We start from the raw sequence: 17,926 nt of genomic DNA on the forward strand, positions 1-17,926 counted from the left end.
AAAGCACGAAAATAATGAATCCTGAATTCCCTAACTCTTCCAAATGCTACTCGGGTAGGGTATCATCAGATTTAGGTATACCTGAGCATAGAATTATAGGCTCAACACTATTAACCTGCTCAGTATCAATGTTCGTGTCAACATCCATGGGCTCGTCGTGAATGGCATCACACATCTGCTGCATGAAGCTATCCAGATGATCAGAATCAGGGAAGTACAGAATCCTGTGGAAGTTCGCCCTCTTCATAGTTTCCTGGAACATAAAACATGATTACGCTTAATGAATCTCAGAAGGCAAGTCATCTTAAAGCAATAAAGACAATAAGGTATTACCTTCCTCTCCACCGGCGATGCCTCCTAACTCCACTCCATAGGGGCGCCGACCAACATGTGGTTTATGAGCGGTCTTCTTCCGTTTCGGAATACCAACCCTCACAGAACCAACGGGCCGTTCATGCATGAACTTGCTACGCATCTCGACCTGTGCAGGAGCTTTGCCGCTAGGCCGAAATCTCGCATAGTGAGAAGCGAGCGACTCATGCTCATCGACTGTCCTACTTGGGGTGATAAGAGTCATCTTGTTAGGATAAGTGAATAAGACCTTTCGTTCTGGTTTTTGAAAAGCCAATTGAGATCGAGAAAGGATATGATGTTGATGCCAACGAAAGAAGGCCAGGTCAGTTAATTCTGAAAAGAAAAAGTCTGACAAACCTGCGTTAGGTTCTTCCTTGTCAGTATCTATATCCACATACCCCTCCTCAGAAGTCTCGTCCTCATCGTCAGTAGGAAGGAGCTCTTCATCGTCCTCCATCCTATCTTTGCTCGAGAGGGAAGGTTTGGCAGGCTTCTTCCCCTGTTTCTTAGCAAGCTCAGCCTTACGAGCAGCCATCATAGTGACTTGAACCAAGTGCTTAGCCTGCAACTCTGAAAGGCTCCTCACACCTATAAACTCATTGGCAGAAAGGAACCACTTGCAGCTGAGGACAGTAGTCAAGGGCTTGCGCCTAGATGAAGGAAGAGCAAAATGGGCTCCAGTACAGCCCACCATAGTCCATAGCCATGCCTGAACGCCGTCAATAAGCCCTCCCTCAATCTTCAAACCACGGCTTGGATTCCTAACATATAGTTGGTCGTAGCTAAACTGACGAGCGAAACGGCAGGGAAGGTAAGGCTCTATGTGACAATGATTCTTCACCCGAAGAACGAGATACCCAACGCGGATGTTCACCAACCAACGGAAACAACCAACGTCGAGAGAAGTCCGACTAGTTCTGGGTTTCTCCTCATCAATCAGCACATCACCATAGCGACCTGAAAAGCGAGGAAAACACTTGAAGAACTCCCAACTCTTACGAACTTGAAGCTCTCGTTGTACATCATTGAATGTTTTCCCGAGCCATCTACTCCTTTCCAACAGCTGCACGAAAGGAACATGGACATCAACAGTGCTAGGCGCCGACATCAAGTCAGGACGATGAAGAACAAGCCATGCCATCAGGTATGTATACGGAAGCTCGACCTTTACAGAAATAAGCTCGGCCGACGGTTCAGAGCCCACCTACGCAAAACCATCGACCAAATACCTAAGCCCACAATGGATGCCAGCAACCATTGCTGGAAGCAAGGAAAGCTCCCTCCCATACGCTAGCTAGACGGCGGGGAAGAGCACCTCAAGGGGTAAAGCGTCCGAAAACTGATATGGAACGACACACTTCTTCAACCAAAGGGCAAGATAGCCTGCTAGCAGGGTCCTGGGCTTAATGGACTTCTGTGCATGACAAAGGAATGTCCGAAACTTGGTCCCTGCAGGAAAAACTCCCTCAGCACTGGCAATAGTGTAAGAACAAGCCTTAGCCTTCTCCATCAACTCATTAATAGTGGTAGGTGTCAAAACATCTAATTCACGAATGAGCTCGCTGGAATTACCCTCCAAATGCTGGAACAAATAAACAGCAAACTGCTTCAAGCTGATCTGCTTTTTCCTCTTCGCTTAAGTGGTAACCTTAATCAGAGAGGTATGATAATGGCAGTTGAGGTCCCAAAGAGTATCGTACATATCGGGAGTATCCTTCTTCAGCCACTCCAATTGCTGGTTCGAGGGAAAGTACTCCTGGTACGAACAATCCCCTATTGAAAGGCTAGAAACTTGGTACATCTCATGCAAGGCCAGCCCCAACTCTCCACCGCTAGTCAGAAATGTATTACTATCGGGGATATATGTCTCTAACAATGCTAAGAAGTGGCGACAGATAACCGGGAATCCATACATAGTGGCTCGTATAGGTGCGTACAACCCACTGCTCTTCAGATCATTCTCCCAACGTCCCAAGACGTAACTGGTCATACTTGTCCACCATCCCTTGGGTTGCGAGAAAGCCCAACCATAGCATCTAAAATCTGGTGGAGGTAACCTCCTCCCAAGCTTAGCCAGACGATTCTTCATAGTAGGAGCGGCTGCTAATACCTCGCCTGGGGGGGCGGTATCAAGACCCAGAATCCCTGGTCGAAGACCGCGAATATAATAATACCCATTAGAACCGGGAGTCTTATGGTGGGAGGTATATCCACAATGAACTCGATCAGCATAATCGATAAGATGCCAGGACATCTGTCGCTCTACGGCCTATCCCTTTAAATGAGTGAAAGAATGCTAACGAGGAATGGAAGGAATATACAGGAGAGCTCCTTCATCATTATTCAGCCAATGCTCATCAGTAAGAATCAACCTAGCCAGATCCTCAATGTGATCTCCGAACAGAAAACTGAGCTTCTTTAAAGCCTGAGTAGAAGTAGAGTCCGCAGTAAAAGGAGCATCCGTGATCAGCTGGCGTAAGCAATGACGTCCCCCATCTCGTATCAAACGGCAGGATTCATCGGAACGATCTCTATCAAACTGAGGAAGCGGACCAATAGCCTGCCTGATGGAAACCGAAGAGAAAACCTCCCCACTACAACTGGTAGTAGCATGAGGAGAGAGATTGCCCGTGGGGAACTCGACTGCAACAAAACAAGGATAGAGTCAGAAAATTATCCAGGAATTAAATCCATCTCATAAAAACCGAGATAAGATCATCCACGGGGTAATTGGAGAGACGATTTTGAGTGTCTTACACTGGAAGAACGGTATGCATCATCACGTAAATAACGTGGTAACATACACCGACTTACAAGGTATAAGATGATACAAAATCGCCCCAATATACCGGAAGACTTGAATTGGCCAAGCAAAACAAGTCTGAAACCTCGACCCCCGCGAAGGAGGGTGTCGGCCCTTCCCGAATGACCCGCGAAGGGGCCAAACGAGGGTGTAACAGAACCGCGAATTTCCCGAAACCTTGACCCCCGCGAAGGAGGGTGTCGGTCCTTCCCGAATGACCCGCGAAGGGGCCAAACGAGGGTATACTGGAACCATGAATATCCTGAAACCTCGATCCCCACGAAGGAGGATGTCGGTTCTCCCTGAATGACCCGCGAAGGGATCAATCAGGGATACAGAAAATATAGATTCTCACCCCTGAAAGAGGATGTCGCGGGAGAGGAGGCCGAGGGAACCTCTCCCTCGCTATGCTGCGAAAGGGAATGACTCCTATGAAGTCGATGTCGACGCGGAGACATGGAGAATCTGCAATGAAAATCAGCAGGTCAGGTATAATCATAAATCTGAATACCCGAAATTTAAAATGAAAATTAAGAACTTTAACTAAAATCCTATGAATAAATAGGATTTTATAGTTGAGGTCTAATTAAACCTACAAATTTCGTGCATGCAAAACAATGATCATCATATTGCGGTGTAAGCCCTCATGATAAATTTTAGTGAAATACCCAAAATACCCCTCGTGTTCAAGGCTAAATTCTAGTCAAGGAAACGCTCGAATTGGATCATGGTCATCATGTTTGTTCATCTAACACCCCCAATATCCCACAATTTTGGTTAATTTTACAAATAAACCCTTTTGTAAGATTTAGCTAATTTTGCAAATAGACCCCTTCACAAATTTCGGTCTAGTTTCCGCATACCCTTCTCAAAACTTTGGTCATGGGTTTGTGGTCTAAATTTTTGAATTTCAGACCTAAAATTTTAGCCCTTTTACAAATAAACCCCTCTACATTTTTAGGTTGTTTTTGCAAATAAACCCTTCAAACAATGTCGTTTCTTTTGCATAAAACACCTTTCAAATTTTGGGCCAAATATACATGAAATCTCAGTCCCAAATTTCAGCCCACTTTGCATAAAAACCCTCAAATTTCAGTCCACTTTTGCACAAAAGCCCCTCAAATTCGGCCATAGTGTTGATTTTACATAAAACCCCCCAAATCTTTGTATATACACAACCCATCATCAAAGACCCTATCTTTTCATAAAATCCAACCCATAAGAACAAAAAGGTATGATCTTGGCATGTAAATTCATGATATATTCCCATTACAAACATAAAGCTTCAATCTTTCTTGAAAAAGAGGAAAGTTTTAAAGGGAAATTTACCCAAATCAAGAAGCCTCCCTTGAGCTTGAGGATGAAGAAAAACCCTAGCTTTGAGGAGAAAAGAATTTCGGCCAAGGAGGGAACACCAAAAATCCAAATTTTGTCTTGGGTTTAAGGGATTTTAAAGAAGGGAGTTTTAATGGGTTTAGAGTTCTCAAAAGAAGAAAATAATGATGGATGGATAAGAAGTAGAAGAAGAGAGAGTTTGAGAGGGGATATGACTCTTTTTGAAATTTTGGAAAGAGGGGGAAAACAAAAGAGGAAACAAACAAAAAAAAGGAGAGAAAGAGGGGGGGTCTCGGTTTTTGAACCGAGACACCCTAGGGTGTCTCAGCCATGGCCGAGATACCCAAGGGTGTCTCGGCCAAGGTTGAGACACCCTCGGGTGTCTCAGCCCAATTCGACCCCCGGATACCCTTTTCAAGTCCGATTTCACCCATTCCCATCGGTTGTTGGATGTTTAGACGAAACCAATACTAATCAACACCGGACGAGTCGAAACCCTAGGGTCAACACCAGTCAACACGTAACCCTAGGTCAATGCTAGTCAACGCGTTGTGATCAAAATGTTAACATACGACGTTCAAAACCCTAGGGTCAACGCCGGTCAACGCATAACCCTAGGTCAACGTCAGTCAACTCGTTGCGATCAAAAAGTTAACGTGTGACGACCGTAACCCTAGAGCCAACGCCGGTCAACGCGTAACCCTAGGTCAACGCCAGTCAACGCATTGCGATCAAAAAGTTAACGTACGACGTTCGAAACCCTAGGGTCAACACCGGTCAATGCGTAACCCTAGGTCAACGCCAGTCAACGCGTTGCGACTAAAAAGTCAACGTATGACGTTCGAAACCCTAGGATCAACGCCAGTCAACACGTAACCCTAGGTCAACGCCAGTCAACGCGTTGTGATCAAAAAGTCAACGTGTGACGACCGAAACCCTAGGGTCAATGCCGGTCAACGCGTAACCCTAGGTCAACGCCAGTCAACGCATTGCGATCAAAAAGTTAACGTACGACGTTCGAAACCCTAGGGTCAACACCGGTCAATGTGTAACCCTAGGTCAACGCCAGTTAACGCGTTACGACCAAAAAGTCAACGTTCGACGTTCGAATCCCTAAGGTCAACACCGGTCAACGCGTAACCTTAGGTCAACGCCAGTCAACGCATTGCGATTAAAAAGTCAACGTTCGGCGTTCAAAACCCTAAGGTCAACGCCGATCAACGCGTAACCTTAGGTCAACACCAGTCAACGCGTTGCGATCAAAAAGTCAATGTTCGATGTTCAAAACCCTAAGGTCAATGCCGGTCAACGCGTAACCCTAGGTCAACACCAGTCAACACGTTGCGATCAAAAAGTCAACTCAATGACATGAGCCAAACTCAATTCATCAGTTGTAGATTTGAGACTTCAACGACGGCCAGACGATAAACGCAGCGCCGAAAGGATTTCAGCTATTCATCAAAGCATCGAGTAGACTAAAAATCGAAGGAGTCAAGAATCGAAGCTAACTTCAGGTCCTTTACGTCGACTGAAGGCTGGACCAATCACATCCAAAGTATTACAGCCTCTTCTACAAAAGAAACGAGTCTGGAATGCTTTGGAGGGAGTATCTGTAGGCATCAAAAATTGCCTATAGGTCTCCACGAATAGCTCAGTGTTAAGAAATGATGATGAACGTCACCATCTGGTTCACAAAAGCTTGATTGATGTCGGTGAACGCTTGAAGTAAGCCGACGAACTACATGAAACAACGGAACTTCGGAATGATGAAGATATGAACCGATCGGGAACCTCGTATCGTTCACAAACGGTGAAATACCCTTTGTGTCTTATTTATTCCGTGGATGATTTAATCATTGGAACTTGTAGAACTCCTCGTCAGCTTTCCAACGCACTTGGAAACACTCAAATCCGAGTTCGGACGAAGAATTTACGGCGGAAACAATCAAACAGGCATAACGAGCGTCTCAGGCTAAACTGAGACACCCGAGGTGTCTCGGCCCTAGTTGAGACACCAAAGGGTGTCTCCAGCACAGATTCGTCCTGTGCCTATAAATACAAACCCCGGAGCCTCTTTCTTTCAGATCTGGAGTTTTGGGAGAATTGGCGAAGCCCTGCCGGACTGAAGAGTGATCGAGTTCTTCAACGCAAGAGATCGAGAGTCGTCAGATCCTTAGTATTATCCCGTTGTGATAATTCTAAGAAGAGCAATTATCTCGCTGTTGTCGAGATAAGCGCTTCTGCTTCTTGATTCCTTCGCGGATCGACGAAGTTCTGGACCTGATCTGATTGCCAGGTAGTCCACGGATATCAACGTCCCCGTCACCGGCTAAAGACCCACGCAAGCAAGAAACGACGAACGGATCTTGCGTTATTTTTAAAAAGTTGTAATCTTTCATTTTCTTATTCTTTTTATTAAATATATTGAATTCTTTGTAAGCGATCCAGATTATAATGAATTCAACAATAAAGGCAACTTTCTCCGAAAACAGCCTCCAGCAACAGACTCGACCTCATCGTCATTGGCTGATAATCTAACCCGCCTCTAATTTTCTTGACATCTTTCAACAAGTCGAGACAACAAGAGACGCCGAAAGGATAAAAGCGATCTAGAATAGGATGAGAATCATGAGGCACCAAGGCGGTGAAGTAATCAACCCCATCTTTACATGCTAAGGCTACTTCGTCCTTCCCTATAGGGCCATGACGTCAGTCATCAACCACCTTCTTTTTATGCTGCTCTGAATCCAGATGAGTGAGTTGGTCCTCCAATTTATGAACAAGGGTTATGAATGCCTAAATCTTTGATTGTAGCTCTTCAAAGTCCCTCATCGTCTTTTCGAGAGACAGACGACTTGTTCGAGCCTCTGCCTTAGTCGTCATACTACAACGCTTCTCGGACTCGGTCTCCGCCTGTAGATGAACCATCTCCCTTTGAAGGTCCTCGATGGTCCCTACCTGCTTGGAGAACTGGATTCGAAAGCTCTTGAGGAGCTCTTCCTTCTCATCCAGACTCCAGCGCCTACGCTAAGTGTCTTCTTTATGAGTCAATTTGGCCTCCAAGACATTAATTCTCTTCTCTGCTTCTTCATTGGCCGACTTCTCCTTCGCCAGCCCTTCTTAGCATTCCAGGGAATGCTCAAGTCGATTGAACAGGATGTGTCCTAGCGAAGTTGTGATGCCCTATGGTTCATGTTAGACCCTAGAGGGGGGGGGGTGATTAGGGTCTTATGCTAATCTAATCCGGTTTAAATGCTAATTAAAATTAATTAATAAGTTATCCTAGCAAGTATAAAATACAACAAGAATATAAGCTAGGATAAGCAATATGAACAATGAGATATATCCTATATGATAGAAATATATGTAAGGATATATAAACAATAAGATATATCCTAACAAAGAGATATATAGACAATGTGATATATGTAAGGATATGCAAACACAAGGGTAACATAAACAAATGAAATAGTGGATGAAATAAACAATGAGAGAAAGGCTATAAAGATGAACAAATATAAGTGCTAAGCCAAACTCAAACAAGCAATATGATCACGGAGTTCGGACCTTCCGTCCTACGTCTCCACTCCCCACTCCCGGGGAGAAATCCACTATCACAATCGGGTTTTCTACGCTCACCCGAATAACGTTTACACCTCACACTCGGTTTTCTAGCTAACCGAAAACTTTATAATCAACACTCTTGCAATCACACTCTACACCCTCACAAGTGTTGGACCTAGCCGTGTCTCCCTCAAGTGCTCGGTTACAACCTCTCCCTAGGCTCGTCAACCGACACCACTCCTCTTGGGACGATCCCCGACTCTCACCACACACTCCTCTCGGTGTAAAAGTGTATTACAAAGTGAATCTCACAATTAGGCTCAATACAATAATTGATTGTTCTCAACTATAGATTAGAACACAATGTAAGCTCAATCTCACAAATCAGAATCCCACAACCCAATATATAATGTATGAAATGCTACAAGCTCAAATAGGGTGTGTGTGATAAAATGAGTATAAATAAAATCTAACTCAATTAACAAACTAGCAATAAATGATAATATGAAAATAAAAACAAATTGCTAGAGAATAGAGTTAGGAAAACTTCTCTATAAACACAAAGAGATGATGAAGAAGATTGAGGATGAATCCCTCAATTGACAACGTGAGCTTCCTCCTTTGTAAACACAAACCCCAAACTAAATAAACTTTTAATCTCCTTTAAAACTTGTTTAAAACTCTCTTTAAAACTCTTCTTGGATAATTATAGAGCTGGGTATAAGGGGGTATATATAGGAGACCCCAAAACATAAGAAAAACCCAACAAAAGGACAAAAACCCCGAAAAACAAGGAGTCTGGAAAACTAGCCGTTATGCAGTAATAAGTCGACTTGCTACAGTGATAAGTCGAATTATAACTAGCTGTTACAGAAAAATTTTCAGCTTATAAGTTGACTTCAAGTCGACTTAACAGACAGTACAAGTTTTCGGCAGAGTCTGAAATTTTGCGTATCTGGTTTTGTAAAATCAATTAAAAATAGTAAATCAACTCTAAAAATTATAAAATTTTGTGGGAAGTTTCTAAACATGTATATGAACATGTTAGAGAAAGAATTTCTTAAATATCACTTCCTATTTGAGAGAAATAATTTATTTTGTAAACTGGTCGAAAATACATAACTGTGCAACACTTCATAAGTCGACTTGTATAAGTCGACTTACTATAAGTCGACTTGCCTTGCTTTATAAGTCGACTTAGCACAGGAGAAAATGCACTTTCTAGAGGAGTTCATAAGTCGACTTGTCAGGGTTTATAAGTCAAATTATAAACATGCACAGACACTATTCATGCTGAAAATCTGATTTTTAAAGTGCCTTTAAAAATAACAAATAAATTCCAAAAAATATAAAACTTTGGAAAATATTTATAAACATGTTGATGAACATGTTACAAAAGGAATTTTTAGAATTTAACTTATCATTTGTGAAAACTTGTCATATTACAAAAATGTCCAAAACATGTAAACATGAGATACTTGAATTTTGATGTTTTGACATAAACCAAGTTTTGAAACTTTGTAAAAAATTTGTATGGACATATAAAAGATGTTTATGATGTATATATAGTCCAAAACATATTTTTCATAAAAACACCTATATTTACGAAAATCACAAATATATATGTGTGTGTGTATATTTGAGCTTATAGAATTAATACACATTATATAAAACCTAAACTACAAACATTATAAACTATATACCCAAGCTTGATGAAGGTATTCAATGAGATCAACTTGGTACACTTGCGGATGAAGCTTGAACTTGAATCTTCAACTTGAATTTGCATAGCTTCATCGACATTCCGCCAACCTCCTTTGGATATGATCGTTGAAGCTCTATTCCATCCATCCTCCAACCACGTTGTTTGTCTACAATACATAGGAATGCATAGACACTAGACAAACAATATTAGTAGTAAATTATTTGTTAAATATCATCAAAACAAGAAGGCCAACAGTTCACACAAGGCTGCAGTCCCAAGTGAAACGCGAATTGTCAAACCTGCCAAATACCAACCACCATGCTACGACATGTTTCACCATCATAATCATTATCTCTCTAGTAGAAATAATAAATAGGTGATGGTACAGACAAAAAAAATAGAAATAGGTAACACTGGATATACACAGAAGAAGCATAAGAAATATCAAATATGAGCTCAACTGAAATAGAATAGAAATATCTCTGAGTATAAACTGGATCTCAAATACAATGAGTCAAATAAATAAAGTCTCACAAAAGCCCTCAACTCTAAACTAAAATACCAATCTAGAATCTGAAAATAATCAACTACATGTGGAGTTCTGTAATAACTACAAAGTATAATAAGTAGCTAAATGGACAACTAAGAAGTCCCATCAACCTACGATACTCTGTGCGCCGGATCGCTGCCTAAAAGAGGGGAAACAACGAGTGTCAAAGCGCTAGCGAGATTATCACTACCTCTCCCCAAGGAAAGGGGTAGAGTATATAAGAAAATAGAGTCAGTACTTACATATATCAAATCATTTATATAGCTCTCTATGAAAAACAAATCATCAAGGAAACATACTCAAATCTCCAACATAAAGAATAAATACATCATCTCGAATTATATCCGAGTAGCCTTCTCTAATATAAGAGGATGTCAACCAAACCAAAATGAATATAACTGTCGTCCATAACGGGTGTGCCAAAATCTCAAAAGAAATACCCTACTCGTGGGTAATCTATCATGGAAGTAAAACTTACAACTAATCAAATACCTATGTGTGCATCATCTTGTACTATAGCGATACTCTTGTAGTGTTCTTACTCAATCGCTTTGCGGCAATAGGGTTTATCATCTCCCTATTCTGGATACATGTAATAACAATACTATTATAATACTCTTACTCAATCGTTCTGCAGCAAATATGTTTCATCTCCCTATTTCCGAGTACATATAGAACAACACTATTCATATGTGTTTATCAGTTTAACTTGTATCAAAAGTGTGTCAATCTAACATAATCTAAGTATACATGCACAAATCTCGGTGTGCGTGTCCACATCTGAAGTTCACCATTATCCCAGGTGTTCAACAACTCTTAACATTGTAGTCTATCAGCACAAAATCGAGAGAATCGCTCGAAAACCAAATAAAAATCCAAATGAAACATGCACGGCCATCATCAGACTGACGGTCGACCGTAGCGGTCGACCGTGACGGGCTCCAGAGACTACCCAAGTCTCTGTCCTGCATGCGGTCGACTGTGGCAGTCGACCGTGGACACACGCGGTCGACCGTGACCCAGATTTCCAGCTTCTCATATTTAATATGTGTCGTGTTCATGTCATGTTTTTATGATTTAAACATGGTAAAAACTTCATGAATCTTACATACAAACATGTTACAGCAGATAGAAATATCTAAAAATAAAATCAATATATATAATCATGATTTTATGCATTATATTTATATTCAAAACCCTAAAACATGCATAAAAGCTCAAAACTATATATAATCATGATTTTATGCATTATATTTATATTCAAAACCCTAAAACATGCATAAAAGCTCAAAACGATGAATCAATATTTATATTCAAAACCCTAAAACATGCATAAAAGCTCAAAACGATGAATCAAACTTCTTTCTTTTGATTAACCACATTTTAAAATCATCTTGAGATATTAACTGCATCTGTAAAACTCGTTCTCAACCTTTTTAGCATGAAAAGACCTAATATTTATTCATATAATACAAACGAGTTGTCTTTTATTTATAATCTAGTCGTTTAGGCTCTACAAAACATGTTTAAATCTCTTTTAAAATGTTTTGAAAATTGGGAGGGGGATTAGTAGAGATGATACTCGCCTGAGGTTGTCAAAAAACGTTTTAGAAGCAAGGTTGAAAGAGATCTCCACTCCAAAAACCAAAAACCAAGAAAAATCCCGCTCGAAAGCCTCCACACATGGTATTATACTCATATATTATTAAATTATATTTATCATACTAAATATCCATATATCATAATTAATCTCATATTAATATACCATTCAAAAATTATCGGGGTTTTACATTCACTCCCACCCCTAAGAGGATTTCATCCTCGAAATTCCGCAGTCGCATCACAAAGCTTAATAACTAGGAAAACACATTAAGAAGGTGTATTTCATACAAAGAAAACCTTCTGTACATATCTCATAGAATTAGCACAATAATATTTAAGGTTAACAACTTAGAATGCAAACATTCTCAACTAAATCCCTAACTAAACGAAATTGGTACGGATATTTAAGGTTAACAACTTAGAATGCAAACATTCTCAACTAAATCCCTAACTAAACGAAATTGGTACGTCGAGCGAAATAATCCAAACAAGGAAACCTCTCAACTAAATCCCTAACTAAACGAAATTGGTACGTCGAGCGAAATAATCCAAACAAGGAAACCCTCATATATATACCATATGTTTCAAATGATTAAGGATCAGGTGATAATATCCTTATTCTAGTGTTAAAGATAAATATAAGTGTGACTAAACAACATAGATGATGACAACTATCAAAGCATCAACATCATACATGTCCAAACAGGTGCGGGTAATCGCGATGAACATCCTCCTCGCGCTCCCAAGAAATCTCTTCGGCTCCTTGCCGGTTCCACTGAACTTTCACTAATGAAATGACTTTTTTCCTAAGCTTTTTATTCTCTCTATCAAGTATGCATACCGGAATCTCTACGGTAGTCAAGTCATCCTGAATCTTAATCTCTGGTGAATCAATCACTCTCTGCTGCTCATCATCTCGTAGATGCTTCTTAAGCATCGAAATATAAAAAACATCGTGTATACTCGACATCGATGCTGGTAGGTCTAACCTGTAAGAAACAGCTCCAATGCGTTTGATGATCCTGAAAGGACCAACATATCTCGGGGCAAGCTTCCCCGTCTACCAAAATGCTGAACGCCCTTCATCGGTGATACATTTAACATAACTAAGTCTCTGACCTAAAACTCTAAAGGTCGTCTCCGCTGATCTGCATAGCTCTTCTGCCGACTCTGCGCTGTAAGAATGCGTTCTCGAATCAATGCCACCTTCTCTGTGGTCTGTCTAACTAGCTCCGGACCAATCAATAAACTATCCTCGGGTTCTGCCCAACATATGGGTGATCTGCGAGGTCTCCCGTACAAAGCTTCATATGGGTGATCTGCGAGGTCTCCCGTACAAAGCTTCAATTAGTGTGATGTGATCCTCCCAGCTATCCTGAAAATCCATAATGCACGCTCTCAGCATGTCCTCTAAGATCTGATTCACCCTCTCGGTCTGACCATATGTCTGGGAGTGAAAAACACTGCTAAATGACAACTGACTGCCAAAAGCATCCTAAAAACTCTTCCAAAAATGAGATGTGAAGACTGAGCCCCGATCTGATACAATCGTCTTCGGAACTCCATACAATCTAACAACCTCCCGAATGAAGATCCTCGCATACATATCTGCCGTATAAGTCATCCTCACAAGTAAAAAATGTGCGGACTTAGTCAATCTGTCCACTATAATCCAAATAGAATCATTTCCTTTCTTTGATTTAGGCAACCCACAATGAAATCCATGGAAATATCTGCCCACTTCCACTCGAGAATGGGTAAAGGCTGTAGGGTTCCTGCAGGTCTCTGATGTTTTGCCTTGATCTGCTAACATGTAAAACACTTAGCCACATACTTTGAAATCTCTCTGCGCATACCGCTCCACCAGAAATGCCTCTTCAGATCCTTGTACATTTTCGTCATGCCTAGGTGCACTGTATATCTGCTGCGATGAGCTTGATCAAAAAGTTCTCTCTTCAGCTGTGGATTGTTCGGCATAACAATTCTACCCTTCATCCGAAGGCCTCCATCTATCCCTATAGTCCAATCATCTTTGGACTCTTTGGAAATCTCCCCCTTATAGGTTTGAATCCAAGAATCCTCTATCTGAGCTTCGACCACTCTATCTCTCCAAGATGGTTGTACAGATAAAACACCTAGAACACACGGCTCCCGCCAATCCCTGGCCTGAAATCAAAATGGCTGAGGGTATTAAGATCCCGATGTAGTGAACACCTCAAAGCTGCTTGTTCACGACGACGCTTCCTGCTTAATGCATCTGCTACCACATTCACCTTTCCCGGATGGTACTGAATAGCAAATTCATAATCCTTAATAAATTCTATCCATCGGCGCGGCCTCTGATTAAGTTCTTTCTATGAAAAAAGGTATTTTAAAATCTGGTGATCCGTGAATAGCTCAAACTGTACTCCGTATAAGTAATGTCTCCACGCCTTCAGCGCAAATACCACTGCTGCTAGCTCCAAGTCATGCGTGGAGTAGTTCTGCTCATGAGTCCTCAACTGCCTCGAAACATAAGCTACAACTCACTAGGTATGCATCAATACACCTCCAAGACCTAATAAGGATGCATCAGTGTAGACAACAAAAGTCTTATCACTGCTAGGAATGACCAAAACTGGTGCTGAAGTCAACTTAGTCTTCAAAGTCTCAAATACCTTCTGGCACTCTATGCTCCAAACAAACTGTACACCCTTCTTAGTAAGGTGTGTAAGCGGTGTGGCAATCCTTGAGAAGTCCTGAATGAATTTTCTGTAATAACCTGCCAGGCCTAAGAAGCTACGAATCTTGGTAACTGTCTTCGACGGTTCCCAATCAAGTATGGCTTCTACCTTAGCCGGATCTACTACAATGCCCTCCCAGCTGATGACATGGCCCAAAAATCTGACATCTAATAACCAGAATTCACACTTGCTAAATTTAGCATACAATTGGTGCTCTCTCAATACTTGCAATGCTAACCTCAAATGCTGCTCGTGCTCGGCCTCCGACCTCGAATAGATAAGAATATCGTCGATGAAAACTATCACGAACTGGTCCAAATAAGGGTGAAAAACCCGATTCATCAAATCCATAAATACTGTGGATGCATTGGTCAGCCCAAATGGCATGACAAGAAACTCGAAAGACCCATATCGAGTCAAGAAAGCGGTCTTGGGAATATCCATCTCCCGAACTCGTAACTGATGATAATCAGAACGAAGATCTATCTTCGAGAAACACTGTGCTCACTGTAACTGGTCGAACAAGTCATCGATCCTCGATAATGGGTACCTGTTATGGATAGTGATCTTGTTCAACTCGCAATAATCTATACATAATCGCATACTCCCATCCTTCTTCTTCACAAAGGGGACCGGTGCTCCCCACGAAGAATGACTCCGTCGAATGAAGCCCTGAGACAACAACTCATCTATCTGGATCTGTAGCTCCCTTATCTCAGCAGGCTCCATACGGTAAGGAGCTCGGGAAATCAGTGCGGTGCCTGGCTGCAACTCTATGCAAAACTCGACCTCTCTCACTGGAGGTAATCCTGGTATGTCCTGGAAGACATCCTGGTACTCTGAGACTACTCACATCTTACTCAAATCTGTACCCCGATCCTATGATATCACCTCCTCTACGTATGCCTGAAATGACTCCGCAAACTGGTTATCTCTGGAGGTTGCTATCACTAACTCTGATCCATCATATGCTCTCAAACTGACTGTTTTTGCAAAACAGTCGATACTCACATAGTAGGAAGATAGTCAATCCATATCAAGAATCACATCAAATTCAGACATATGCAACACGATTAAATCAATCGCGAACATAGAATCGTCCAAGATGATGATGCATCTCCTACAAACACTTTCTAACAGAGATATCTCTCCTAGCGGTATAGATACAGATAAGGGAAAATCTAATGGCTGAGCTACAAGCTGAAGCCTAACCGTAAAATCATACGTGCTGGAAAGGAATTCACACGGAATGTACCTTCCACCACAGCTCCGCTCGCGCCATGATCGCGAGGAACAACTGCATACACTCTACCGATTGGCTACTCTGCATCACCTGGAGTGAATGGTGTCATATGTCTCTGCTGGATCTCCTAGACCGCTCGAACCTATCCCTCAATCCTCGAGTCTACTGGAGGTGCCTCAATCCTTAGCTGCTAGCCCTGATCGCGTCCCTGAGCGCGGTTCTGTTGATGCTGCTGAGTCCTGCCCTGCTACGGGTGCACTGCGGCACTCTGTTGCTCTGTGTCCAATCTTGTTACAATTGTAACAAGCTCCCTAAAATCAGCACTGCTGTTGCGCTCTCTGGTCCTGCTAATGGCCCTTCTTATGAGGATCCTGCTGATGCGGACCCTTACCCTGCTGATGGGGTCCTCTAGAGCCTCCAAATAGTCTTTTACCTTTTCCTTTCTCTTCGGACTGACCTGATTTACCATTGTCCTTGCCCTTGATGAATATAGTTGTATCTGTCTCCTGAGCCATGGTAGCATCTGCCACCTCCGCACTGACCGAAACCTCCGAGATACTATGTACCGGTGTAACCCTGGACGAAGTCCCATCAGGAACATCTGAGCCTGATGCTCCTCTGTGTGCCACATGCCGGTGAATCTTAGCAATGACATGAACTTACTCTCAAAGTCTATGACAGACATATCCCCCTGCTCTAATCGAGCCAGCTCTAACTCTTTTCCGACTTTCGCTGCAGCCGAAACATACTGCTCATCAAAAAGATATATAAAGATCTCCCACGAAACCGACATCCTCTGCTCTGGGGTGAAACGAAGTAGATACCATCCTCCTGCATCGCTTTTGAGGCTGAAAGCCGCTAGCCTCTACTTCTGTACAGAATTAACATTCAACATATCCAAGATGTTTCTTACATCCTCTTTCCACTTGTGTGTAGCAATAGAATCCGTCGAACCGTGGAACTCGGGTGCTTTCAACTTCTGATACCTCTCTACCAAACAAAGCCAAGCTTCCTGATCAGCAATTCTGTTATCAACTGGGGGTAGTGATGCAACTGCTGGTGTCTTCTCTGGTATCTCCTCCCGAACGGATGACTCCTAAACGGGTACCTCCTCACACACGGAAGTCTCCTGTCAAACCTGGTCTGCTAGCTGCTCCTCAATAGCTGCCAGACAAGCTACCAAGGATGCTATAAGATCCACTAAGTACTGCGGAGCCTGCTGTGGCTCAGGCTCCCTATCATCCTACTCAACTCCCTGAGCACGAGTAACTCGGCGTCCACGACCTCTTCCTGACATCTATAATCCCAAAATAAAGCTTATTACGTAGTAAAAAGGATCTCAAACATGAAGGATATAACATATACCAATAAGTAAATCGTATCACATATATCTCACATCGTGCTTTATTATTCAAAGCAAATAGATCATAGATAAAAAAAATTAGATTTTCCGCGTACATATATAGTACGTCCTCACTCATACTAAGGATTCCTAGCGGACTGTATACATGATCCCTAGGAAACTCTATCCTAACTCCACAATATGACACATGGATAATCCTAAGGATATTGAAACTAGAGCTCTGATACCAACTGTGACGCCCCAGGGTTCACACAAGGCTGTAGTCCCAGGTAAAACCCGGATTGTTAAACCTGCCAAGCACCAACCACCATGCTACGACATATTTCACCATCATAATCACTATCTCTCTAGAGGAAACAATAAATAGGTGAGGGTACAGACAGACAAAAATAAAAATAGGCAATATTGGATATACACAGAAGAATCATGAGAAATATCAAATATGAGCCCAACTGAAATAGAATAGAAATATCTCTAAGTATAAACTGGATCTCAAATACAATGAGTCAAATAAACAAAGTCTCACAAAAGCCCTCAACTCTAAACTAAAATACCAATCTAGAATCTGAAAATAATCAACTACATGTGGAGTTCTGTAATAATTACAAAGTATAATGTTAGACCCTAGAGGGGGGGTGATTAGGGTCTTATGCTAATCTAATCCGATTTAAGTGCCAATTAAAA

This window comes from Asparagus officinalis, chromosome 2 (genome assembly GCF_001876935.1).
Source record: "Asparagus officinalis chromosome 2, Aspof.V1, whole genome shotgun sequence".
Taxonomy (NCBI): Eukaryota; Viridiplantae; Streptophyta; class Magnoliopsida; order Asparagales; family Asparagaceae; genus Asparagus; species Asparagus officinalis.